A 26,951-nucleotide genomic window follows, 5' to 3' on the forward strand; every position below is an offset into this window, starting at 1 on the left:
ACGTGGGACTCGATCCTGGGTCTCCAGGATCGCGCCCTGGGCCAAAGGCAGGCGCCAAACCACTGCGCCACCCAGGGATCCCTAAAAAAAATTTTTTTTAAGTCAACATGGGGCTTGAACTCACAACCCTGAGATCAAGAATCACATGCTCTATCAACTGAGAAAACGGTTCTTTAAAGGTTCCTGAGCTTGAACTAGCTGGGACTGGCTGAGCCCAAGGCAGGTGGCCTGGGGAAGCTCCTACGGTGGCTTCTCCTAGAACTAAGGATAGAGGGGATTCCTTGGATCCTAACGCAAGTTGAGGGCAGATGAGCCTCGCAAGGACAAATAGTGAAGCCAGAGAGCCAAGAAACTAGGGTACAAGTCTGGCCTCTGCCACTCATGGACAGTAGGGCTTGAACAAGTCACTCAGTCCCCAGAAACTCAGTTTCCCTCTAGTAGAATGATTGGCTTGTCCTGAGAACCCGATGAGGTAAACTGTGGGAAAGCTTTTTGTAAACTCCGAAGTGGCATCGTCACAACTGGAAGTGAGCAGACCGAGGCTGAGCTTTTGTCCGCCAAGTGTCCTGAGTGAACCTGAGAAATGCACACTCGCATACAGCCTCAGATCTTCCTACACCACTGAGATCTGAGGGGGAAATGAATGTGTTCAGGAAGAACTCTGGAAAGTATGATCTATCTGTGGGCCTCAGTCAAGGCTGCTTGCTTTCTGGGCCGACCCTTAGCCCTGGGTGCCCCAAGTTTCCATGGTGGCTACCAGGTGCCCGGAGCCCTTTATTGTGACACCCACTCCACGACGTTTCCCCATAACACTCCAGAGCCAGGCCCTTCTCCTAACCCTCTCGAAACTCACTCATCTAGGGCCGCCTGGCTGGCTCAGTCGGTAGAGCACATGACTCTCGATTTGAGGGTGGAGAGTTCAAGCCCCAAGTTGGGCATGGAGCCTACTTTAAAAAACAAAACGAAACAGAAAAACCCAAAAACTTACCCAGCCAGGTACACAAGCACATGAAAAGATACTCATCATCGTAAGTCACCAACGCAATAGCAACTTAACCCACAGGAAGATGTAGCTACACACCCTGCATAGAATGCTAAAATTAAAAAGGCTGGCAGCATATCAAGTGTTGGTAGGGATGTGGAGCAACTGAATCTCTCATTTCTCTCACTAGACAAGGGGAATGGAAATCAGTAGTGGCACTTCGAAAGCTTCAAATTGCCCTTGGGAGAGTATGTATACCCCTGAAACCAGCAAATGCTGCAAATCAGGGCTCTCTCCTACCCAGAGAGCTGGTTGTTAAACATTCGCTATCACAAACTCTGATGGGAATATGTTCACAAAGAGACTAGTACACCAATGTTCCTAGGAACCTTGTTGATCATAGCTGAACACTGGAAACAACTCCCATGTCAACCAACTAAGGGGTGGGGTGGGGATGGATAAACAAACTATGGTACATCCATACAGCAAAATACGACTCAGTGATAAAAAGGAGTGAACTATTAATACACAGAACTTGGGTGAATCTCAGAGGCATTATGCTGAGCAAAAGCAGCCAGGTTCAAAAGGTTACATACTATATGATTACATTTGTATGAAATTCTGAGAAAACAAAACCATGTGACAGAAAGCAGATCAGTAGTTTCCAGGGGCTAGAGGGGAGATGAGGTAGGTGGTTGGTAGGATGGCGGGGAAAGGAGACTGACCTGGACGGGGCATGAGGAAAAGTTTAGGGGTGGTGGAAATGTTGTGGTGATGGTGAAATGGGTGTATATTTGTCAAAGCTCATCTAATTGTAGGCTAAAAATTGATTAATTTTATTGGATGTAGGGATGCCTGGGTGGTGCAGCGGTGGAGCGTCTGCCTTTGGCTCAGGGCGTGATCCCGCCATCCTGGGATCCAGTCCCACATCGGGTTCCCTGCATGGAGCCTGCTTCTCCCTCTGCCTGTGTCTCTGCCTCTCTCTGTGTGTCTCTCATGAATAAATAAATAAAATCTTAAAAAAAAAATGTTACTGGATGTAAATTATAGCTCAACACAGTTGTCCAAGCAAAACAAAACTAAAGACTTATCCCTTCTTCATTGCAGTCCTTGGGGTCTTTGCTAATACATATGGGATCCTGGTGGCAGGCCAGTTGCAAGCCTGGTATCAGTCTCAGAATAAAAACCGAACCAAACCTCCACGTAATGATTGACGGCAGGACTGGCCAATGGGGAAGCGACTTGGAAGCAGGAGGTGGTACTTCAAGTTCTACCTCTCCCAAGGAGGTGGGTCAGCTGGGGTCAAGGTTGCTAGAGTCGGGTTGAGGGGCTCTCCCTTTCAGGTGCCGTCTTCTCTGCCTGCTCTCCACCTGAAGAAGTTGAGACCCTATGGATTCTCCTTCAGAGAAAAAAGGCAATGTTTTTGCTGGTGGACCTGGGAGGACTGGGGCCCCTGAAGCTTAGATGAAAGAAGTTGGGAGGGAGATGAGGGCAAGGAGGGATCAAGACCAGGTCATCATTCACCACGGGTGCTTGGGGGATTAGCATATGGCAGATAACAAGCAGCTGTTCTCCTTTGGTTCCAGATGGATTCAGAGAAAAACAGCCTTCACTGGTAGCAGAAAAGATTTAGGTGGGACGTAAGGATGAACTTCCTGAGGGCGCTCGTGAGAAAGTGGACATGTGTGTACACCCACATAGGTGCACACGTGTATGAGTGTACGTATGTTGTAAAGTCAGAGAAGGGCAAGAGGCCACTTGGTATGGATAGTTCCTCTCTCTGGAATACTTGAGGAATTGGAAAGACAAACCCCACTCTGAAATGAGCCTGGCCCCTCTGGGCTGAGGACAGAGAGATGGACTCAGGCCCTTTCTCTAGGTACCTTGGAGGGCAATTAGCTGGCTGGTCCATCAGGAAGACCCCCAAACCAGAAGTCTATGGAGCCAGATGGGTACTTACTTCCATGGCCCGACCCCCTCCCAGACGGCCCTGTGCACTCTCTTCCCATTAGAGCAGAAGAGACCATCCATCAGCAGCAGGGATGGTGATGTCACAGCTTCAGGCCTCCGAGTGCACAGGAAGACTGTTCCAACCCCTCCGAGGCGCTAAATCATTCATGGAGCAGAGAGCCCGGTGGCAGGAGATTTACTGCCGAGGGATCACTTTAGGGACTGTGGAAATCAATTCTTTAAAGAGACCCCTTCAGCTGGCAGGTGGCCTCAGGCTGAGGCTTGGGCATATGGGGACCCAGTGAAGTGGGACCTGGTGGGGAGGCGGCTTCCCAACTCCAAAACGGAGGATGGGAGCGAGCCCAGAACCTGCATCTGAGGGTAGCTCCGAAGTGAAGGCGGATTCCCAGCACCCTGGTTGGTCGGGGGTGGGGGCTCCCTGATAGCCAGCCCTGGTTCATCCATTCCTCCTGTCACCCATAGGGGTTTCTGTGCTGTACCCACAGGAGTTTTGCAGGTCATTAAGAGAATGAGGAACGGTGTTGGGATGTGTCTGCTGAGTCTATGGGCTCTGTGATCTTGGACCACCCCAACCCAGCCAGTCTCAGCTGGAAGCAGAGTTTCAGGCCAGCTTTGGTTTCTTGAAAGTGGAAGTTGGAGCATTACCCAGCATTCACACCCTTGTCTCAGAAAGAATGTGAGCTCCTCAAAGGCCCAAACTGTTTGACGCTCCAAATTCCAGAACTTGGGGATTCGGCTCTTGGCATACTATGTACTCATTTAACCATCAGGAGCATGTGACATCAGGAGCATGTGGGATTTGTGCTGCCCTGCACCACCGCAGCACACAGTGGGGCTCTTCTTGCCCAAGTCCAGCCCACCTCATCCACCTCCATTTGAATGGCTACAGCATACTTCTTCTTTGTGTCTTGCTCAAGAAAAATGAAGGGATGACAGAAGAAAGGGTATTTGGTATTTCCAGATCAGCTTTGGAAAAGCAGACATAGCTCTTAGGGCTCCTTCCAGTTCTCACACTCGACAGATGAGGAAACTGAAATCTAGAGGTGGAACTGACATGTCCAGAGCCCATGTCCTTGAGATAGGGGAAGGAGGGGAGGGAAGGTCCCCAGAGGTTATGCTGAGCTCTTTCTGCCTCCCTGGAGATGGCCCCGGTCATCACGGAGGAGTAAAGTCAAGCAGGCAGCTGTGACTGTGACAGAGAGAAAGGTCTGGGATGGTTCTGGCCACTGTCCAGCTGCCCTGGCTCCTCTGCAGGCTCTTCACGTGCTGGGTGGGGGGTGGGGGGAGGGGACCCTGAGGCCCCCTGGGGGACTGCACGCTGTACCTTGCTCATTTATTCACTCCAACACGTATTTGTGGAGCACCTTCTGAGAGGCAGGCATGGGGGTACAGCTGTGAGCCAGACGGATGTAGTCCTCTCTCTCTTGGAGTTTGCATTTTGTGTTACCAGCACTCATGCTAAAAGCCGGGGCAGGCAATCCCACCCCCGCCCCTCCGTCATCCAACCCATCCCTGTCCAGATCTACAGGATGCTTAGAGCACCTCCAACCCCTTGATAGGGGCCAGAATCTGCTTCTTAAGGACCCCTGCCACCTCCAGGCAGGGCTACAACCACCTGGGTCAGGCCCTCCCTCAGCTGCCATCCGTCTCTGGAGGCCCCGCAGGGGCAGGTTCTTGGAGCTTTGCAAAGAGCCTCAGGAATCCCTGATGGGCAGTCCCCCCCAACCTCCACCCAAGCTGCTCATTTCCCACCTCCTTTTGCCCCCTCTCTCTTCCACATTTGCCAGTTCTCCACCCTTCCGCCTCCCTGCATCATCTCCCTGCAGGAAGCTCTGTCAGCTTGCAGCCTGGGAATGGGGGAACCTTCCTTCTTGGCATCCCAGCGTTTGCCTGGCACCCGCTCCTCAGGCTTGTCCTGGGAAAATCTCAAGTTCCCGAGGCGCCCTCAGGGGCCACTAGGCTAGAGGCCCTCAGGGGACTGGGTGGATTCTTGGACACGAGCCCTCCCCCAGGGGGTCCCTCAGCATTTCTTTCTTAATGGCCAGCTCCAGTTCTCCCCACACAGTGGCGTGGAAAAAACTCCGGTTGGGTCCAGAGAACTGGGCTCTCTGGTCCTGGCTCTGGTCCGGATTCAGGTCCTTGCTGGGCCCCTGATCCCTCCCGCGGAAAACGGGTTGGATCCGACAATCCCTGACGCCCCAGTAGGGTCCGAGTGGATGGGAGGTAAACCAAACAGACCCCAAGGCAGACAAGTAAGACGAGACACTTGCGGAGATGCGGAGGCGGAGAGGATCGCGAGCCCGAGCCTGGGCCGGCGGGGCGCACGGCATGGAGGAGGCGTTGGCCGGGCACGCGGGGTGCGCCGGGGGGGACCCGCCAGCTAGGAGTGAGCGAGGAAGCGACGCGAAGCCCCAGAACCCGGCGCATCGCCTGCTGTCCAGCTGCCGGCCGGAGCTCAGGCAAAAGTCCTTTCCCTGCCCGGGCAGGAGACACACAGAAAGCCGTTCCACAAAGGCGGACAACCTGACCCCCTTGCATGTGCTTGGTGACAACGGGACTTAAAAGAACTGTCCCCTGGAGAAACCCATTGTTGTTTCCAAAGCGCTTGCAAAAACATTTCGTTATTCAATTCCCCAAACAGTCCTCTGACTTGGGTAAGCTTCCAATTTCCAGTAGAAGAAATTGAGGCTCAGAAAAAAGGTCAGGGAGGGGCCCAGCACCCAGGAGATAGGTGATTAAAAATGCAGATTATTCTAATTTGAGACAATTAAATCCTAACTCTCTGACACATCCCAAAACAAAGCGTTTGCCTGCTTTGGACAAGCTGAATTCTGCTTTGGACAATACCGTATTTGGTCACCGACCTCTGGATAATCTGCTGAAGGCAGTGAGATGCCCCCCCAACCAACGGCAGACACAGCCTCTCTCCTTAGAACCTCTGCGCTTTGAGCTCTGGAGTCCTGGAGCCCTGGAGCCATCTCCAGGCCTGGGGGCTGGGACCTTAGCTCCACGCCGGTGGGTGCGTTGCAGGACAGTTCTTCTGGGTGCAACAGATGCCCGAAGGTGGGCGCTGTACTGCCGGGCTCTGGGGTGGGGTGGGAATGCTAGGTTTCTAGCCCTGGAGGGGCCCCAGCTGAGTTCTGGTCGACAGGGCTTCTTTCCAGGGGCCATGTGCCAGTTTTCTGCCCCTATCCTCCGGAAGGAAGTGGGGCGAGTGTCCTCCGTTTCTCCCACACAGGAGGAAACAGAGGCTGGACTCAAATCCCACGCCCTGAGCACCCACCCAGTGCTCAGTCCCCTATCCCCTTCGGCCGCCTTCTCACTGACTTGGGTCAAGGACATCTCTGGGGTGGTGCTCCAGCCTTGGCCAGGGGCCAAACTCAGCTGGAGTGTCACCTGGTAAGAGAAAGTAGGAGACAGAATGTTGCAAGGATGACGTACTGGCCACACACACACACACACACACTTGCTTTCCTCCCGAGTGGCGGGTGACCCTGACACAGGACCCACATGGACCAGGATCTGAGAACCCTGGGACCCCCTCCCCCAAGCCCCTGCCCAGCGCTTAGCACCACTGCTCACTTAAGCCTCTGGCTCACCCTCTCTGATTGAATTCCTCCAGGCTTCAGCATCCCGAATCAGATTTTTCAAAAAGTAGTTTCTGGGGGCACCTGGATCGCTCACTCAGTTAAGCGTCTCCCTTCGGCTCAGGTCATGATCCCAGGGTCCTGGAATCGAGCCTCATGTGGGGCGCAGAGTCTGCTTCTCCCTCTGCCCTCCTTCACCCCTGCTCATGCTCACTTGCTCTCTCTCTCTCAAATAAATAAATAAAATCTTAAAAAAGCAATTTCTACAGTTTCTTTTTTAATTGAAATTTTACTATGATCATATGGTAAACACATACACTTCAAACAGTCCCGAAAGACATAAGGCAAAAAGAAAGTCTTCTGCCCCGTGGTCCCCAATTCCCCCGCTCAGCAGCCACCCCTATTTGTGTCTCAGGTGTCCGTAGAGAAAACCTGACACCTAGACACCCACCCCCCACTTACATTTTTACACAAACGGAAGTCCATGTGTCCTTTGCACTTTTCACCTAACATCCAGGGTATTTCCCAAGATATATTCCGGCCATATATATTTTCCTCACTCCTTTTAAGGGCTGGAGTAGATTCCTCTGATAGGATCGCCTTTCATTTGTCTTGTCTCTCTTCTTTTTGTTCTTTGCCTATCAACCCTTGCCCTCGCTGTCCCTCCCTGCCTGCAGCCAGGAGCTGAATCTCTGGGTTTCCAGGCCCTTCGATATGGTATACGGACCTCATGCCGCTGGAAGGAAAACGTAGACGCACAAACACACCGTTTTGTTTTGTTTTGTTTTGTTTTGTTTTTTGTTTTTGTTTTTGTTTTTGTTTTTGTGGAAAATGGGGGAATCGTTGGGTTTTGAGCACCCCTGCAAGCATCGACCAATGGACATTTAGATTCTAGAACAAAGCCCGTAGGCCTGGGGCTGGGCCAAGATAGAAAGACAGTAATTCGCCTCTGGAGTGGACCTTAGCCTCCAACACTTCTCCAGGCGTGGAGAAGTGACAGTGGCGACATCTCCAGGGGCAGAAGGAGGAACCTGGGATCTGGTGGCGGGACACTAGCACTCAGGAGGCATCGCGCTTGCGGGGGTGGTGGGATGGGGGTGGGGGAGTACACGGTCTGCCCCAGCGATAATGCGGGTTCTGTAGTTTGCCAGAGATCTACGGGTCCCCAAATACGCCCGTGCCCACACGTGCATTTTCTTTGTCCTCCTGAGAGGTGGGAGTCATGATACCCATTTTGCAAATGGGGAAACTGAGGCTCTGAGAGGTGAAATGAACCGCTGGAGATCGCGCTGCCGGTACCTGGAGAGCGCGGGGACCTGAACCTGGGGCCCGCCTCACTGCGGAATGCGAGTTAGGCTCGTGTCCTGGACCTAGCGCCCGGGTCAGCGCGGGGTCCCGACTAATCTGAGCGAGGCCGAGGGCAGAACCGCCGCTGGGGGCGGGTCTGGGGGGAGGAGGGCTGCAGCCCAGACCTCCTGCCCCGCACAGGGAGAAGGGAGGGGAGGCCGAAGGCTGATGACCTCTTCGCTCAACGTCTTCAGCACAACGGTGACCTCCTAGGAGAGGGCGAGCTTAGGGAACAGGATGGGGCCGGGGGAGGCAAAGAACTGGCCAGAGAAGTTGGCCAGAGAAGCAAGCCGAAGCACCGGCAGCGAGAAAGATGGGCCGCGTTCAGGGACCGAGCGAGGGGCGCGATCTTCCAGGTTGGAATAGCCCGAGTTTAGGGGTCCTTCCTAAACCTGACCCGAGGGAAGAGGTTCCCAAACCCGCGCGTCGCGGGCCCCGTGGGATATTGACGGAGAGGCAGTAAAGGTCTCTCCGGGGGGAGGAGGAGGCCGCCGCGGGGCAGAGAGGCGCCCGACCTGCGGAGGGAGGGCAGCAAAGTGAGGACCTGAGGTCGTCCGGAGCCATCTCCTCCCCCGCCTGCGCCCCGAAACGAAAGGGATACAGGGTATCGGGTCCCCGGGGGCCACCCTCTCACCGTCCGCGTCCAGCTCCGGTTACTGGCCTGTTCCCTAAAATATGTATGAGGCCCTTCAGGGTGCAGCTTCGCGCCCCTCCCGGAGTGGGGTTGGAGCCCTTGGGGTGCGCGGGGAGCCACGGGGGGGAGAAAGCCTCGTTGGCTCCTGAGGCCGGGGCCGTCTCAACTTTCAGCAGCGCATTTAAGAAAAGGTGGAAACTGGATCCGTCTCGGAGCCGCCCCCGCCCCGCCAGCCCCGACGGCCGGACCGCGCTGCCGGGTGGCTCGCTTTGCGCTGAGCGGTGTCTAGTTCTCAACAGCAGGTGAATGGGCCCGGGCGGGGCGCGCCGGGCACGGGGGGCGGGGCGCGCGCTATAAAGGGGGTGCGACAGGCCGCGGGGGCCACTCGCAGCCGGCATTGCCCGCGCTTAGGCTTTGCGGTTCCTGGCACACCGCGTCCCCACCACCCAGCATCCCACGGCCCTCGGGGAGCAGGTAGGGCGCGGCTGGGGACGGAGCCAGGGAAGTTCAGGGCGACGGGGCTAGGCAGGGGAATGCGAGCCGGCCCGGGAGGGGTTAATGTTCGAACGATTCCCGCCCCCCCCCCTCCCTTCGGCCCTTTGGGCCTAGCTCTTTGCTCGAGATCTCCCCTGTCTGGGTCCTGGCGCACCACGCCTCATCACGGGGTACTCTTGAAGAGGGACACCGAGGCCCCGCGACTCGCCCGGGTGGTCCGCCTGGGGTGGGGGGATCTTGCCTCCTCCTCTGGCTGCGACATCCAGGGCCGGAGCAGGCCCCGCCCAGGAGTCGGACCTATTCAAGGGTTGGTCTCAGCACCAGCTCTGGCTGCCCCTCCCGGCTGGGCGGGGGCTGGGGTAGTGGACACCGTGGACCCTGGCCCCCATCACCACTGCCTACTCCCTTTCTTCGCTGGCGCCCAGAACAACGTGCTAACGGTCTTCAATTTTAATACAAGAGAGCTTTCGATTTGGGGGGGGGGCTCGGCTAAGCACCCTCCTTTTTGGGGGCTTCTTAGCCGCCAGACCTGCGAGGTTCGATAGGGAGAATAGGAGCTAAATGGGAAGAGGACGGATTAACGTTTTATTTTAATCTGGTTTTGAACTGCGGTTGCCGTCTGGGGAGGCCAGGAGGGGCTGGTACTGGGAAGGGCGCCCAAAGCAGCGGGTGGGGGGAGGCGCTCGGTGCTCAGGATGCTGGGGAAGGAGGAAAGGGCCACCTCGACGCTGACAGCCTGGTTGTCTTCCAGCCCCTGCCCCGCCCCTCGGAATGCTCCGGATGGTACCGGAGCAAAGGACCGCAGAGAAGTATCTAATCAGCGTCCGCGCCCCAACCCAGGCCCGCCCCGCCCCCTCCCCGGGGAGCCTCTGCCGCAGAGGGTGGGGGGGAAGGAAGGGAGATGGAAACGGGTCTGGGGGCGGCTCCTCTCCCCCTCCCCCTTCCGGGACAGGCAGCCTTTGTTCCCGGCGGCGCAGAGGCCAGACACCTGTGAGGCCGCAGAGCTGAAAAAGCATAGTGGTAAGGACGCAGCGGGGAGCCCTGCCGTCCCCGCTCCAGCCCAGTACCCCTGGCTCCGGGTGGGCCCGCTGACACAACTCGGCCTTGCGCACCTTTCTGCGGGGGAGACTGCGGAGATCCGTCCAGTGGCCCCACAGTGATCCCAGCTCCCGACGCGCGTCCCCTCCCCCAGCACAGGGTCGGGTTTCCAAGCACGCTACTCTACACACACCTCGGCTAGCTCCGGGCTCAGAGGGCGGTGGGGTGGCGGGGCGTCGGGGCGTCGGGGCGCACCGCGGCCTGCGGCACCCTAGCCTTAGGGCGGAGGAGGCAGGGGTAGGAGGCGGGCGGCGAGACCCCTGGGGCCGGAGCCGGCGGGGCTGGGCCAGCAGGCGGGGCCCCCGGCGCCTCCGCAGTCCCGGCCGGGCGTGCCCTGCGCGGCGCACCAACCCGAGCCACATTCAAGGTGAATCATCCCCGGCCCGCCCCCGGCCCCTCCCCGCCTCGCGGCACCTGAACCAATGGCGCGGCGCGGGGGGCGGGCGGGGCTCAGGGGGCGGTAAACCCTCCCAGAGTCATTATCTCTGCCCTCCGTCGAGTCCCCGCACCTCTGCGCCGGAGCCCGCGGGCCTCTCTCCGGCCGCGCGGTCCCGGGCGCGCCGCGCACCCTTTTCCCCTCGGCCTCCGGGGCCCCCGTGCCTCTCCGGCCGTGCCCCGCCTGCCGCGCGGAGGCGGCTCCTCAGGTGGCAGAGCCGGGGCCTCCCCCAGCAGACCTGTCACCCGACACCCAGGAAGCGCGCGGCCCCATCCCGGCTCCTCTTTGTTCCCCCGCCGGGCTCCTGCTCGGGCGCCGCCTCCTCCCGCGTAGCGCTGTGGAGGTTCGGGGCGCCGCCCTCGGCCGGGACGTGCCCCGGGCTCCGTCCATCCGGCCCCCTCCGAACCAGGGCCCTTTTTGTCTTGTTGTTCCCATGTGGACTCCGCGCGGAGCTGGGAGGCGGCGGTGCGCCCAGCCCGGAGCCGGCGCAGGTGAGTGTCCGGGCGGGGCGGGGCCGAGCCAGAGCCGGCGAGGAGAAGGTGGAGGCGGGCGCCCCGGGGCGAGCAGGGCTAGAACCCGGGTGGGGCGGGCAACCGGCCTTGGGGATGACGCGGCAGCGCGGCCTCCCGGCTCTCCCGCGCCTTCCGGCGGAGGTGCGCACGCGGCCCCGTGGTCTTGGGGCCCCGATGGAGTCGGGTTGCGCGCAGGGCTGCGGTTTGGGTGCGGACCGTGTTTGGCCAGGTGCGTATCGACGCGGGCCCGCACCTCCCGCGGGCTCCGATCGGGGTCGCGTCGGCGTTCCGCCGCCCCGGTGGGCTCAGGTGGAAGCGCAGGGCTGGGAGGCGGGCGCCGACCTGGGCTGGGGGAGAGTTCCTGCTCCGCGAGCTAGTTTCTCCAGCCTCCTCCCCGGGCTTCGCGACTTGTCGTTACCACTTTTGTGGCCCCGGGACGGCCCCGCCCAGTCTCTAGGGGAAAGCAGTTCTCAGACCACCAGCTCCCCTCTGCTTCGGGCTCACCCGTCCTGGGAGCCAAGCACGCGGTCGAGACACGCTGCGGCCCTGCGCCCACCCCTATATCCTTGTTCCTGCCAGCGAGCACCCGGGGCCCCTGAGCTCTGCTTTGGGGTGGGCAGCCCGACGGCGTGCCTCGGGTCCCTCACTGGTGCGCGCATCCTGGAACTGGGCTGCGAGAGAGCCGTCCGGGGGTCAGGGATCGCCCGATTCCGCGGGACCCTCTAGGCTCAGCCGTTCGCTGTCCCTTCCCCCAGCCCTGGCATCCCTACCCTGTGTATAGACGTGCCCGCTGGGGGCTGGGGGCGTTAATACAGGCTCAGAGCGATTAGCAGCCGCGAGCCGGCGCTGCCCTAATCAACCTCCCCACCCCCATCGTTTAGGTGAGGACCGAGCCTCCCTGCGTTCTGTGGGGCCTCATAAAGCTCTAGAGGATTAAAAGCCCGATTTTCCTCCTGGAAGCCAGGTGGCGGATGTCTGCGCTACGCCCCTGGTCCTCTGGCCGGGTCACGGGGCTCCACCCGGTGTGCACCACCTCCTGCAGTGAGCCCAACCCGCGCCGAGTCGTCGGGTCTCCGAGCAGGGACTGAGCCTTCCTAGAACTCTGTCCTGACCGTCGACCGAGCGCACCCAAATGAGCGTGGCCCACACCCGGCTCGCAGCCGGATCAGGCCAGCGCATGCGCCCCGAGGCTGTGGGTTCGGATCCAGCCCCTGATCTGCAGCCTCAGCGGCGGGTTTCCTTAACGCTCTTGGCCCGCCGTGTGTGTGTGTGTGTGTGTGTGTGTGTGTGTGTGTGTGTGTGTGTTAGGAGAACCTCTGGAATCCACCTTATGCAAAGGAGAAAAAAATCCCAGGTCCAGAATGCGAGAATTTCGTTTACTCCTTTACCTCTACCAGGCAGGTCAAGGGGTGCAGTGGCTCCTGGCGGAGCTCGCACAGCCCCAGCGGCTCCCATTAATGGTTGGAGCTCTGTTGGCCCGGGCTGCGACGAAAGCAGCTTTGGGTGCCTCCCCCAGGGCCTCTGGGAAGATAGGGGGCAGGCACCAGGCCCTAGGCATGGCTGAGGGCCCCAGCTGCTCCCAGCCTCTAGCCCCTTGGGCCTGGGGCATTCGTTGGAAACCAGAGAGACCTGTCCCTGGCCCGTTGTGGGTGGTGCAGCTCAGATCCTGGACTCTGGAATCGTTGTGTATTTGTCGAGTGGAGAGCCATGGGGGCGCTTTGTGATGGCCAAAGACTGGCAATCTCAGAGTACTCAGGCCCGGTGTCCCAGTGACCCCCTCGTCCCCTGAGCTGTTAGAACTCGGGACGGTGAGACCTGCCGGGACGGTGAGACCTGCCGAGGGAGGGAATCCTCTAGAGGAGTGTCTGAAGATGGTCCCCAGGGAGTTCTGGAGGGTGGGGCCGAAGAGGGTGGGGTGGTGTCGGCAGAGACCTGGGATGGTGTGTAGGGCACACACACAGGAGATCCTCAAGTACTCCAGGTGCTTTGGTGGCTTTAGTGTCAGCAGCCTTCCTACCTGGCCCACAGGTCGGGTCCCCTTTAGGCCACACCAGCTCTGCAGCTCTTTTCTTTGTCATGCTCTCCCTCTGGCCAGGGTGGGAGACAGGGACTCGCCTGCTTCCAGACCTTACTTCATCTTCCCTCTCCCAACGTGGATTTCTGTGCCTTTGGATCTCAAGGTCAGGGCTGTGTCAGGTTGCCCTCCCCGCTTCCCACTAGGCCAGAGGAGGCTGCTCTGAAGATTCCCCTTGAACCACAGGCCTTGGTTTCCCTTTTGACGCTTCAAATGAGGCTTTTGCTGCTTATATCGTCCCAGCTCCCCTTGGCCCTCATTTCAGGAGAGCTGGGAGACCATGCTCCCCTAGGATTCAGGTCTGAGCATCTCTCAGTGGAGAGCTGAGAGGTTAGCGCAGGGCTCTGGGGGTTGACCCCGGTGGCGGGGGCGGCGGGGATGGCACCGCCCCAGCACTGCGGCACTGGGTCCTGCCGCATTGGGCTTAGCAGGGGCGAGGCAGGCGCAGGGGAGGAGCCTGGCCCAGCTCTGCCACTCCTACGGGAAGCTGCAAGGGGATTTGGCTTTTAAGCTATTCTCTGCTTACAGAGACCCAAGTCAGCTGCAAAGATGAGGAAAACAGACCAAGTGTCTCCACGGATGCCGCAATTAGAAGGAGCCCGAACAAGCCCCCAGGCCTGCTGCAGCCCTCTTTACCTTCCCTTTCCTGGACCAGGGAGAGCAGGACCCATAACTGCTGTCCTCTACCTGCTTCTTGGTCGCCTGGTGCCAGGCTAGTGTCCGGTGCTCCCCTGCCCCCAACATCCACCTCTACCTACCCCTAGCTCCCAAAAGAAAGAAAGAAAAAGGAATTTAGGGCTGTTTGTGTAAGTACCCCTGGGGTAAGCCTTCTGATAGTTTAGAGTGACCGCCTCAGAAAGAGCTGCCAGACATTTTGCAAAGAAGGGCTGCACCCCTGGGGGCAGAATTGCCCGGGTCCCTATTAAAATGCAGATTTCTGAGTGCACCCACTAATCTGCATTTCAGGGGCCCCTTGGGTGAGTCTGCTGGGTTACACCCTGAGCTCTTTTGAGAACTACCTCCACCTGGCCTACAGGCTGTACTAACATTCCCACCCCTGGGGTGGGAGGTATTCTGTCCCTTCTTTTCTCTAGCCGAGCTCACAGTTGTGTCTGTGTCGTGTCTGTGTCGCGGAAAACTGAGGCGGAGTCCCAGGGAGTGCCTTCGAAGATGTCCGTCCCAGCAAGCTGGGTTGGCCTGTGGTAGCCCGGGGCCCAGCAGTGGGCCTGTGTTGAATCAGGATGAGGAGTCCCCTGGGGGCTTGGGGAAGGTGGAGGCTTGAGCAGTGATTTGGGTTCCTTTGCACACAAGTGATGAGGGCAGAGTGGGTGAGGATTTAGAATAGGTGCTGGGAGGCCGAGTGGCTCCTAGCAGCCCCGGGGTCATTGGGAGGAGCATCACCAAGGGGGTTTTGATAGTTTCTAGGCCAGGAGACTTGTTCTCTGAGCCTTCCAGGCTGCTTTTCTAGCCACTCTGCCCCCTGGTCCCCACTGAAGCCTGGAGCAGGCTGAGACTGCCGCTCTGTGGAGCGCTCCTGCCTGGGCACCAGCTCCCCTGAGACCGACCCTCTCTCCCCTTCCCTCATTTCTTCCCCAGGGTGCTGGGCACCAGAGGCAGGAGCTGCCACAGTGACTTCTCTCGAGGCAGCCACTCTGGCAACCACTGATGCAACCTCCCCAGCCCCTCCCTCGCCTCCCGCACCTCTGCTTTCCTCTGCAGTCCCCTCCAAGCCAGCCAGATGCTGCTCCCCTTGCTGGGAGGCAGCCGCGCCTCCAGCTCCCTCCATGCTGCCTCCTCGGCCAGGGAACTTCCTGCCCACCTGCCCTGCTATCCTGGCTGCAGGCTGGCTGCAGAGATGCCCAGCCAGGGCAGTTCAGGATCAGGTCTGGTTTGGGATGGGAGCCCAGGGAGCAGCAGGTTTGGTTTGGCGCTGGGGCTCTGTTTCTGCCACACGGCAGGCTGGGGGCTGGAGGATGGTGGAGACCAAGACATCTTAGAACAGGAGGGTTCTCTGCTCAGAGGTCAGGAGAGGCACCCTGATGTCCCACTGGTCACTGCCCCTTTGGGACCTGGTGTGATGGGCAGAGAGGAGGATCTAGCCAGCAGGTTGCTACCCTGAGCTGGATTTGCTCCCTCCTCGGCCTGAGGAAAGGTGGGCTGGGTGAGGGTGGAGGGACTGTGGGCAGGCTTTCAGGTTGAGACAGGAGACGCCCCGGTGTGGAGGGCTCTGCCCTCCTCCCCCCCCCCCCCCAGTCCCTGCTCCCGGAAATTCGTTTTGGGCTGAGAGCAGGCTGGTCAGGGTGGCGGAGGCGTGGGGTGAGGAGGGCCACTGCGGGGTGGTGGCAGGCTGGACCTCCTGGCCAGGGTGGCGGGGAGCGGGGCTGGGCGTCTCTCCGCAGGGCCGGCGGGCCGAGAGCGTGACTCCTGTTCTGTGTATGGCACTGGTAGAATTCACTGTGAACAGTCTCGGTCAGTGAATTACCGAAGGGCCATAAACAGAGCAGAGACAGATCCGCGAGTGTCTCGGGAGCACTCTTCACCCCGTGGCCCCATGCCAGCCTGGACGTCGGAAATGTCTGCGGGGGTGGGGGCGGCGCAAGGGATACCCCTCCAGTATGTCCCCAGAGGGCCTGCCACACTTCCCACCTGCTTGGCCGATTTTGGCACTAGCACATTTTTGCTTGTGTCTCTCCGCTCTGAGCAATCATGTGCAGTGCCAATATGGGAAAAGCGGGACCGCAGCCGCGCGCACCTCCCCAGCGTCCTGTGTCCGGGCCCCAGCGGCTCCTCGGCCACTCCCGGGCCCATCTGGCTCAGCTGCCGCGAGGGCCGCAGCCCTGTGGACAGCCAGATCGCCTTACACTGCCTCGGGCCACGGCAGAGCTGGGAGCCCACAATCCGAGCAATCCGAGCCGGCGGCAGATGGGGCCGCCCGCAGCCGTGGATGGGGGTGTCGCCATCTGTAGGGCCAGCCGGGGGGTGCCATGGGTCAGGAAGGCCCAGCTCGCCTCCCCACACACCCTTGGGGTGAGACTTGGCTGGCAGCACAGAGCCTGGCCTTCTGCAGCAGGAACTGAGGGAGGCAGCTCTGGGCAGTGGGGGGCGTCCTTGCTGTCAACCCAGGTGTTTCTGGGGGCTGCTGTCCCTGGGCCAGAGCCTTCATGCAGTGACACTGAGAACAGGGTGCTTGGTGGGCTCAGAGTTGGAGTGTGTGGTTCGGCCCGGGCCCTGGCAGGTAAATCACCGTGTAGACAGGCAAAGTGAGAGGAAAGGCCTGGCTGAAGAGGTCAGTCAGTGAGTCAGTCGTTGGGCTAGGCCGGTGTCACTCTTTGGTCACCAACCACAACTTGTGAGGAGCAGGTCAGCCTCTTTGGTTTTGTGTTTTGGGCACTCCTGGCCCCCAGGGCTTGGAGGCACCTCAGCTCTGCACCCACAGGCCTGGGCTCAGATGCCCCAGATGACAGATATGGAGGTTGAGAGGCCTGGACCCAGCCAGGCTGTCCTGGTGCGAAGCCCTAGTGACCTGCCCTCAGTGAGAGGCCTGCTGACTGGCCAGGCATGCTACCCGCTGAGGGCCTTCAAGCCTGAAGTCTTTGGTTCCAGCTGTTTCTCCCTGGGGAGTGAGCCTCAGGCATGGGGTAGGGAGGAGGGGGTGGTGTGTGTTGGGCTGCCAATTGGAGCTCGGTGGGACACAAGGAGGCTGCTCAGCAGGAACCCGGGGCCACCAATCCCTCCTGCTTAGGGCACTAGGAATGCCTTGGAGGAACCGGGCCATTTCTCTGTGCTGGTTCCCTGTGTGTCACATAGAGAGGAGCTCCCTCGTGGTCTCTCCTGGGTGGTGATGGTGTCCTGTGCAGAAGCTCTTCTAAGCCCTGCAGAAAAAGGACGGATGCCGCTTATTTGCATATTTATTCTAAGAAGGAGACATGTGCCCATTAGCTGCCCCTGCAGCTGGATCTCTCCTCTGATGCTCACCCCCCCACCCGCCCCAGGGCCTGCCTGGCTGACCCTTGCTCATCCTGTCTCTTCGCTGGCCCCCTACTCCATGGCTGAAATGGCTGACTTGCCTGAGAGCTTCCCTCCAGGGCTCTGTGCTATAGGTCTGAGGAGCAGGGAAGAGGGCCTGGATCGGTGTGACTCCTGGGAGTAGGAGTGGACACAAGGACCCAGCAAGGGTCAGGGGTCGGAAAGTGCCTTGGTGTGACAGTTTCTGGAACATCCCTGGAACTTCTGAAATGTCTGGCCACATTTCTGTACTTTCCTGCCCGGCAGGGAAGGGTGGCCCTTCCAGCCTGAGAATAGAGCAGCTGCCCCTCAGCCCGTGGGTGGTCTGCAGCTGGGCTCCATTCTTCCTGTGACTTTGCTTCTGCTTCTCAACACCTGCTCAGGTGGGTGCCTTTGCTGAGCTCTGAGTAACAGGTGCCAGTTGGGGCTGTAGAGGAGCCAGTTCTGTGCCTGTAGCCAGCCTCCAGGCCTGGATGTCCCTGGGGCCCAGATCCAGTGCTCCCTGGGAAAGACCTCATGTCCTAACTTTAATCGATCCCGGGTCAGGCACCAGCTCCCGGTGTGGGCGATGCAATGAGTTCACCCACAACAGTGACTAGGCCAGGCTGGGACCCCTGGAGTCAGCTCTCATTCCCAGAGGCCACTTCCTGGACGGTTGGGGTGGGAGCCCTTCCTTCACCTCCCTCCTCTTCCAGCCTTTGTCCCTCATCACCCTGTAAACTGGGCCCGAATCCTCCTTTGTGTGCCTGGGGAGCCCCCACCCCCCGCCCCTGCCACCAGCAAAAGGCTTTACCCCCTCAACAGGCAGCTCAGTTCTGGAGATGTTTGATCTAGCCCGAGCCCTGTGCCCCACAGGGATTCCTGTCGTCTGACTGAAGTCCCTCCGGCTGCTGCTGAAAGCATTTTCTTGCGATGGCAAGGGCTCTGGGAAGCACTTTGCTCTGATTTTTGGTGTTTTTCAAGGGCGGCCAGCCCAGGGTGTCCGCCTCCTCCCTGCAGGGCCCCTGTTTGTCTGCGGGGCTCGAGCTTCTGGAGATGGCAGCGCCCCGGAGGGACTGTGTGAAGTGGATTTTCCAGACTCCCCACCCCTCCCCCTCCCCCTCCCCCACCGCTCCATTTGCTTATTCAATCCCAGCCATTATCCCGCCGCCGGGCGCTGCGAAATGCGATCCCGCCCCATTGATCGCGGCAGTGAAGCCGGGCTGCTGTGCCGAGAGGGCTCCCCCCGCCCCCCGCGGTGCCCACCCGGGCCGCCCTGCCGGCCGCACCCCCAGGAACACCCGGACCCAGAGCCCAGGCCTGTCCCCAAACAAGCCTGCCCACCCTACAGCCTCTGCCTTGCTCGCTTCTGTGAACCTTTGGCACCGCGCAGATTTCTCTCCAAACCCAGGCCTTGCCGGTCCTACTGGGGGCTCCGGCTGCCCGGTGCCTCTGGGGGCCTGCCCTGCGTGAGCCAGAGCCTGAGGATGGCCTGGTCTGCATCTCCGCTCTTCTGCCCCATCTTCCTAGTGGCTCCACCCCGGAGGGGCAGTGGCTGCTGGCTCCCGCTCCTGCTGAGGGTCACAGGAGCCCTGCTGTGGTGGGGTCAGCCTCTCTGAAAGCTTCTGGTTTGGAAAGAAGTCCTCTTGTGAGCTGGTCTTACTGCTCTTTAGGCAAGCAGATCCTTCCAAGCCTCGAAGGGCTGGGCCTGCATGCTGGCTGAAGACTCGAGGTGACCTTAGGTGGCTTCAAACACCCCTTAGGAAAGGGCTTGCCTGCATCTGGGGGGATGTGGGACACACAAGTGTGCTGCCCTAGGATGGGCAGGGCTGCCGTGGGTGTTTATGGTGAGTTTACAGTCAGGAGAATGCTGTGTGGATGGGATGTTTAGTGGCTTTTGGCTTGGCTCGTTTCTGCCATTAACTGGCCAAGCTGAATGATGTCAGTGACCCCAGAGGCCACCTGTGCTGGTCATGGAGGACTGGCACTACTGGGGGTTGGTCCACCTTCCTCAGGGAAGATGCCACAGCAAGCTGTTTGCCCCTCTGGGGCTCCATGCAGAAAAGTATCGGTACAGAAAGTCAGCTTCTTCCTCATGGGGTGGGGCAGCTGGTGAGCTTTAGCCCCAGGGAAGGACAGGGCTGGGGGGGCTCTCCCTGGATCAAGTGAGACAGTGACATGGAGTGATGAGTACGCCGTAGAGCATGGCCCACTTTAGCTCTCGCAACCCCAGAGTCCAGGCAGAGGACTGTCTGAAGTGGAGGGGCCCTCTATGGTTCCCCAGAGAGTGGGTGGGGACAGGGCCCAGTCCTGAGCTGCATCCCCATAGCTGCCGCCTGAGTGTTCTCCCTCCCTCCCTGCATGATCCCAGCACAGTCCCAGCACCAGGTCCCAGCACCAGGCCAGCGCAGTGGGGTGGCACCGGGGCACGGCCCAGGAGGGCTGGGCTCCCTCAGGAGCCAACAGGAAGGACGTGACCATGCGGTCCCTGCGGTGGGGAGGGTGCCTCCTGCCCGACCGTCCCGGGCCTCAGAGCGCGCTAACTCTCCCTGTCTCTTCTTCACAGAGGCAGTGGCCTCTGAGCCCCCTCGGCTGGCTGTCCCACCACTGCCGCTTGCCTCCCGCCGTTTTTGGCAATGGTAGAACTCACACTGGTGAGGTAATGGGATCCGGTGGTTCTAGACTTGCCAACTATGGTGCGAGGCCTCCTCAGGCAGCTCTGCAGCCAGCCGCGGGGACCACACTGCCCGCACTGGGCCTGCTGCCCCCCAGGGAAGGGGGAGGGACTCTGGCCCCCAGGTGCCGGGCAGTGGCAGAGGGTGGGTGCAGCTGGAAGTGACACTCACTGTTTCCCTGCATCCCCCTGAGGTCACAGGTCTCCGAGCCAGCGGGGAAGCTGTCCTCCGCCTTGGGGGTGGGTGGGTGGGTGGGTGGGTGCTACCTAGAGGGCTTGAGATACAGCCCAGAGGGAAGGAGTCGGGGTGGGTGGCTGAGCTCAGGAAGGAGGGAACATTTGGAGTTAGGTACCCTCACCCGGCTTTTCTTTTCAGGGTGAGCCCTGAGGCCTCAGGAGAGGGTCTCTTTCCCTTCCACACATCACTGGCAGTGGGTCTCCCTCGGCCAAGAGCCGGGAGGATACGGCCGGGTATCCATGACCTCTGCAGTCTTGCTGAAGCAGTGGAGGGATGGATGAGACAACGGCCCCAAAGGTGTGATGGGGGGTGTGTTTAAGCCACTCAGATAAATGTAGGACTGGCTCCCTGGGGTGTGGGGGCCCCTGGGCTGGACCTCGGCCTCCAGCTGCAGCTCTGCAGTGTGCTGCTAATGTCTCGAGCCCGGGATGCAGTGGGAACTCCCAAGACAGGCCAGAGAGTCAGGGACCCAGCTTGGGTCAGGATGGGTGGCAGCGTGGTGGACAGACCTGCTGGCATTTCCTGTGCCCGCTGAAGATTCGAGAGGCCCCAGGACTAGAGCCGCACATGTGTGAGAGGATGACCCACAGGCAACAGAACAAATAGAAGTGCAAAGGCCCTTCCCTGTTCCCCTGGATCTCCTGGGAGACCCGCATCCCCTGCAACTCTAGCTGTTTTCCCCTTACTTGTTCTCAGAGGGGAGGGAGTGGTTCCAGCCACTGGGGCTGATGCGTGGGCAGGGCGGGCAGCCCTCCCTGGCTCACTCCAGGCTCTGGACTCCAGGGAGCTGCAATGTTTTGAGGAAAAGCTGGCTGAATAAGGAAGGTGGGGGGTACGTCCCCAGAAGAGGGCATCTCAGCCTCTGGCTCTTGGAAACGAGAGAAGAAAGACTGTCCTCCCACAGGCTGCAGTTCATTTAAAAAGCCTGATAAGTGCCAGACCTGAGGAGGATGAGGGTTTGTTCCTGTTGTCAAGCACTTATTAGGCAGCAACTACATACCAGGCAGGGCATAAGCACTGGGGCTGTAATCAGAACAGGCAAGGGGGGGAAGGGCGAGAGGTGCAGTTGCAGGGACAAGGGATGGGGAATCGATGGAAGAGCTGGGGAACTTGGGGAGCAGGAGAAAGAAAGCCTCTCTGTGAAAGTGAAGGTTTTGCAGGGGGAAGCAGACCATGTTTGGTTTTGGCCCTGAGAACAGTGGGAGCCTGGGAAAGGCAGAGGGGGATGTGATCTTGTGAGATGAGGGGAGGGATGAAACCGGGGCTTGGGGGGCACAGGTGTTGATCCAAGGGTGAGATGGTGGCCTGGGCAGGCCGAGGTATGGGACTGGAGGGAGAAAGTACCTAGAAACGCACTCCCGGGAAGCTGAGTGAGGGATCCACTCCTATCTTAACGGGCTCTATTCTGAAACTTCTGAGCAACCAGAAGAGGAAGGCGCTTTAGTAGCCACACCAGCGGGCAGATGGGTGCGCGGTCAGCGATCTGTACAATCGCAGCCCCGCCTGACCGCTAACTGGTAAACATCCAGGTAAAGGACGGGAGCAGAATGAATTTACAGCAAAGCCCGAGAGGGTGAGCCGAGCCTCAGGCCAGGGTGGCGCCACCTCCTTCACCTGGCCCAACAGCTACTTTTGGGTCTGGGACAACCAGGCAAGAGTGAGATTATTCCTGGGCCTTGGTGGGGAGGGGAATTAAAAGAAGAAATTGGGGGGCTTTGGACAGATTTAGTCATGGTAAAAGCTACTGATCTGTTAGCACTTACTGTATGCAGTGTTTTCCTGATTTCAATTAATCCTCACAACTGCCGGCCAACTGGGGTTAGGACATGAGGCACGATGACCCTGGTGAGAAGCAGGGAACTTGAGCCCTGGCCATCTGCCTCCAGAGCTGTGACTTGCTGGGGCCTGTGGTTGCTGGGAGTGGTGGAGCCAGGACCAGGGCTGGTGGGGATGGCCTGGACACCATCACCACTGCTGGCTCCCGGCCCGGCTCCCTGTTCTGCTCTCCTGACTGTCCCCTGCACTAGCCCGAGCACGACAAGCCTGTCCCTGCACTGCCTCCAGGATAAAGCCAAGCGCTTTACCTGGTTGGCAAGGCCCCGTGTGACTGGGCCTACCAGGCATCTGCCCTCTTCTCACCGCCCTGGGCTTCCCCTCATGCTCCCCTAGGAGATGCACATCCCCATCTAGCCTCCTCACCTTTTTTTTTTTTTTTAAGATTCTATTTATTTATTCATGAGAGACACAGAGAGAGAGGCAGAGACACAGGCAGAGGCAGACCCTCAGCCACGGAGGCACCCAGGGACCCTGGCCCCCTCACCTTTGCCTGAGCTCTCCGAAGTGCCTAGAGCACACCCTTCCCTGGCCCTGGCTGCCTCACGTGAAAGCGTCTGCTGGTGGGTCTGTTTCTCCATCAGCTGAAAGCTGTTTGAGGCTGTTTGAGGGCCAGACTGTCTCACTTGGGGGCCTGGGACCACATGGTAGGTGCCTGGCACAGGACAGGGAGACCCTGGGATCCCACAGGGTATTGAGTTCCATGTGATCTTGTCTTGGGCACCTCTACCAGTCACCTAAGAGTCCCAGCTCTTGCCTGACCCCAAGATCAAAGGATGGTGCTGCCCCAGGGTCAAGGCCAGGCAGGTGGCTCTGCCTGAGGACTGAGATGGCAGGGACCCCACCTCTTCTAGGTGTGACAGCTTTCAAAGTGCTGTGTCCTCCGGCAAAGCGCCATGAAAACCACGTGTGACAGGCATCCTGCGAAGACCAGCCTTAATGCAGGAAGATGATAGCGGCCACGAGTGGACGGATAATCCTGTTGGATGCTAGTGGCAAAGGCATGGGTGTGGACTGGGCCTGTCCTGGCACACGGACCTCTGGCGGGGCGCTGTGGACGGCAGGCAGGTGCAAACGGGTGGTGCCAGGTGTTGGGCCCCGAATGAAGAATGGCCCTCGGGGAAGGGGGAACCCATGGGCTTTGAGTGAAGGCAGCACCTGAACTGGGCTTGGAGGAGGAGCAAGCCAGAGCCACCTGACGGCAGGAAGAGTGGAACGTGAGGCCTGGCACGTGCCCCTCAGTCTGTTCAGGCTGAAGGAGGTCAGTGCCAAGGCCTGATCCTGTTCTGTCCGCGGCCCTCTGCTGCCAGGATACAGATGGCCTGTGGTCTGTACAGAACAGTGGTCCTTGTGGGGGGCGAGTTTTGCCCCTCTGGGGGACATGAGACATCTGGAGACACTCGATTGGCCTAACTGGAGGTGGGGGCCGTCCCTGGCCTCCAGGGGTAGAGGTCAGGGAAGCTGCTACAGCCCGCAGTGCCTAGGACACAGGATGATAGGCCCCACTGTCAACAGAGCCGAGGCCGAGAATACCCACCCCCCCCATAGGATGATAGGTTAGAAGCAGTGAGTTGGCATCTGAAGAGAAGAAGGTTAAAGCCCTACGTTTAGGGAAAAGCCTCAGTTGTACCGGGGTAAGAAGGGAGGAGACCAGACTACCTAAATGAAGGCAGAAGAAAGACCTGGTGACTTTGGTTGACCACACACTCACCTGGGATGGCACTGAAGCAGGTCACGGGAGGTGAGCAGGCTGTGTCTGTGCCGTGGTCCGGGTCTGCTACCATCTTCAGAGGGGCCGCAGCAGACAGCTGGGCCAGACCAGTGACATTTCGGGTGCCCACATGCCCTTCTGCGGATTACATAATTGCTCACTGATACAGTTAAAAGATGTTTTGCGTGGGGCAGTGGGAAGAATAAAAGGTATTTTAGGAAAGCCTGCTGGCTCATTTGGAAGACCATGTGACTCTGGATCTTAGGGTTATGAGTTCGAGCCCCATGTTAGGTGTAGAGATTACTTAAAAAAATAAAAGAGATTTTAAAATTCAGCTTTTTTGGTTTTCACTGGGTGGATCATTCAGGAAATCTAGTCTACTTTATATTTGGAAACTGCTCACCTATCTCCAGGAAAAGCTGGAACTGGAGATGTTGGCTGTGAAAAGTTTTGGGTGGGAATGTGAATGCTATTTTCAATGATTTGGAGGACTGGAGACATTACAGTTTTCCCTGACTGCAGAGGCAGTGGGCCCTACAGAGAGGTGGACTGTGCCTCACAGAAGAACTTCCTTATGGTCCGTCAGGCCATGATTTAAGACAGGTAAGCTGTCCATCTCTGGAAATATTCCAGCGAAGGTGTTGGGGTGCTGAGGTGGGTGGCAGCCTTAGATGGGGGCTGAAGCAGATGCCTTGTCACTGTGTCAGCGTCATTTCATGGTGAAGCTGGTTCCTTGCCCAACAGGTCGCTCGCATCTCCCTAAACTCCCGAGCTGTGATCTACACGTGATTCAGCTCACGTGCACACAGCTTTTTAAATGTCCATAAAGGCTATTGTGATGAACAAGCTGCAAATTTTTTTTTTATTTTTTTTATTTTTTTTATTTATGATAGTCACAGAGAGAGAGAGAGAGAGAGGCAGAGACACAGGCAGAGGGAGAAGCAGGCTCCATGCACTGGGAGCCCGATGTGGGATTCGATCCCGGGTCTCCAGGATCGCGCCCTAGGCCGAAGGCAGGCGCCAAACCGCTGCGCCACCCAGGGATCCCAACAAGCTGCAAATTAATGGAAGAACTTTGGATTCATAATGGATGTGTCTTTTCTCAAACAGCAGATACTGGAAAGCCAGTTACTGTAGTGGTAGCGCTGGTGGGCTGTGAGGGTTTGTTTTTTTTTGTTTTGTTTAAAAAAATATTTTATTTATTCATGAGAGACACACAGAGAGAGGCAGAGACACAGGCAGAGGGAGAAGCAGGCCCCATGTGGGGAGCCCAATGCAGGACTCGATCCCGGGTCTCCAGGATGAGGCTCTGGGCTGAAGGCGGCGCTAAACCGCTGAGCCACCGGGGCTGCCCAACCCACAGGTTTCAAGTGTCTTCCCTTTTTGTGAAGGCAAAGGCATCTCATCTTGGCGGGTTTGAACACAATGTGGTTTTACTCTCTGTAGTCATTACCTTGACCAGGTTCTGTTGACTCTCCTGTCAACTCCTAATTACATTTTGAGTGAATTCCATAATTTTATAAACATGGTTCATCATTAAGTACCGACCCCCCTGAAGCTTCAGTCTCAAACTCGAGTTCAGTGCCACCCTCTTCCAAGCTCCAGGACCGGTAGTGTTTGGGGTGGGGGTGTGGTCTGCCTTGAAGACGGCTGCCTGCCCTTTTCCTCTTGATCCCCATCCTCCAGGATTGGGGGGTGGTGGTGGATGATGATGGGGAGGTGGGGAAGTTGGGAGAGGGGAAGCAGAAATCAGAAGTCAAGCACTTTCCTGAAGCCTGGTGACCTTAGGGCTCCTCTCCTGTTCCTGCAGGTCTTACTAGGACAGGGAAGGGGGCATTTCAGATTTCAGGTAGCTTACTGGCTACTGCTGACCATTCTTGCCTCTCCCCTACCTTTTCCTTGGATACTTAATGACCTGTGAATAAACACTTAAATGCCCCATTAGTTCGGCTCCTCCCATGATACCTTCAAAATTGAGGTGTTTAATGTAAAGGTCAAGGCTTTAGAAGACTAAGGAAGTAATCACAGCTACTGGTTTGGGTATAAAAATGTGGAATATACTGAATGTAAAATAGCTTGGGAGTTCCCTTCAACTTTTAAAAAAGTATTTAGCACTTTGTTTCTTTCGAGTAACTGATGATTTGTTTCTTTCTTCTAGTAACATGACCTCTTTGTCAAGAGCGGAGCTAAATGGAAGCCTTCAAATCACTGATGTTGACCCCACCGTGGGTAAAAGTGTGGCATGACCTCCTTTTATTTGGTCTTGATTTCTCATTCCCATTTTCTCACTTCATCGTATACATCTTTTGTACAACCTTCACATTCTTTTTGGGGAAGTGTTACAACCAATGAAAATGTTCTAAAATTACATTATATGATGTTTGGACAACTTTGTAAAGACACTGAAGACCTTTGAGCTGCTCCCTTTAAAACAGGCTACCTGTCATGTAACTTCTCAATAAAGCTGTTTTTAAACACCTTGAGGTTCTTGGGATGGTGGGAGTGTGCAGATGGGGCACACTGTTACCCCAGTGGTCCCCTAATTTACTGACTTTCACAGACCTAGGAGAGCTCTTTGGTAGGGGCAACGCTAATAGGGGAGGCTATTGGGATCCCAGCTTCATTATCCAGCTGGGTGGTCACAGCTTAGGTGGAAATGATGGCGCTTGCAGCCCCCTTCTCTACCTGTGAGGTAGACCATCTCTAGCCCGGCTGGCCATCGCTGATTGGTCGAGAGGCAGAGACGTGACACCAGCTGGCTAATCAACTGCTCTCCCAAGACCACGGCTCCATATTGGGGGTCCGGAATTTGCGTGAATTTGGGCTTGGAAGACCCAGATCCTTGGCTCCATTTGCAGCCCATCTTTACTCAGGCACCTTTGCTCTTCACACCAGAAAGGCTTTGATGCCAGGTGCTTTCTGGCGTCACCTCATTCAGTCTGGCCCTGCCAGAGATGTTGGGACTGGTGAGCACAGGAGGACACTGGGGCCGGGACTCACAGCCCAAACCAGCCCAGCTTGGCACAGCTCATCTGTGGAACAGTAATGGCACTCCACTCAACTAATTCATTGGGAGAAGCAAAGGACCTGGGCCACTGCCTCTTGTTCGTGATAGGGTCCCCTGAATTGTTCATTAACTGATGTTTTGTACAGATGAGAACCCTGAGGGCCAGGGTAAAGAATCCTATTATGTGATTAGTCTTCCTTAGCTTTTCTCTTATGAATTAAAAAAATATTTTTTTGGTTAAAAAAAAGTATCCCTTTGTGGCTGTTTTCTGCAATAATTTTGGTAAATTTTGGCAAATTTCAGATTACTTTATTTGGCTTGAATATTGTTCTCTATAAAAATAGTTCTGGTAAGGGAAATGCATAGGT

At 57.9% G+C, this 26,951-nt stretch overlaps 1 long non-coding RNA gene and 3 other non-coding genes across 4 annotated transcripts; all 4 read left to right on the forward strand.

Annotated features, from left to right (window-relative positions):
• Positions 1-10,680: 10,680 nt before the first annotated feature.
• Positions 10,681-26,054, forward strand: LOC102151305. The gene is made up of 3 exons (XR_005369305.1): positions 10,681-11,041; positions 24,099-24,179; positions 25,735-26,054. It is a non-coding gene; the product is annotated as an uncharacterized LOC102151305 (long non-coding RNA).
• Positions 15,571-15,632, forward strand: MIR183 (microRNA mir-183). The gene has a single exon (NR_049248.1). It is a non-coding gene; the product is annotated as a microRNA mir-183 (primary transcript).
• Positions 15,783-15,871, forward strand: MIR96 (microRNA mir-96). Its single transcript, NR_049449.1, has one exon. It is a non-coding gene; the product is annotated as a microRNA mir-96 (primary transcript).
• MIR182 (microRNA mir-182) lies at positions 19,733-19,824 on the forward strand. Its single transcript, NR_049429.1, has one exon. It is a non-coding gene; the product is annotated as a microRNA mir-182 (primary transcript).
• Positions 26,055-26,951: the final 897 nt, after the last annotated feature.

The sequence above is a fragment of the Canis lupus genome, chromosome 14 (genome assembly GCF_011100685.1).
Source record: "Canis lupus familiaris isolate Mischka breed German Shepherd chromosome 14, alternate assembly UU_Cfam_GSD_1.0, whole genome shotgun sequence".
Classification (NCBI taxonomy): Eukaryota; Metazoa; Chordata; class Mammalia; order Carnivora; family Canidae; genus Canis; species Canis lupus.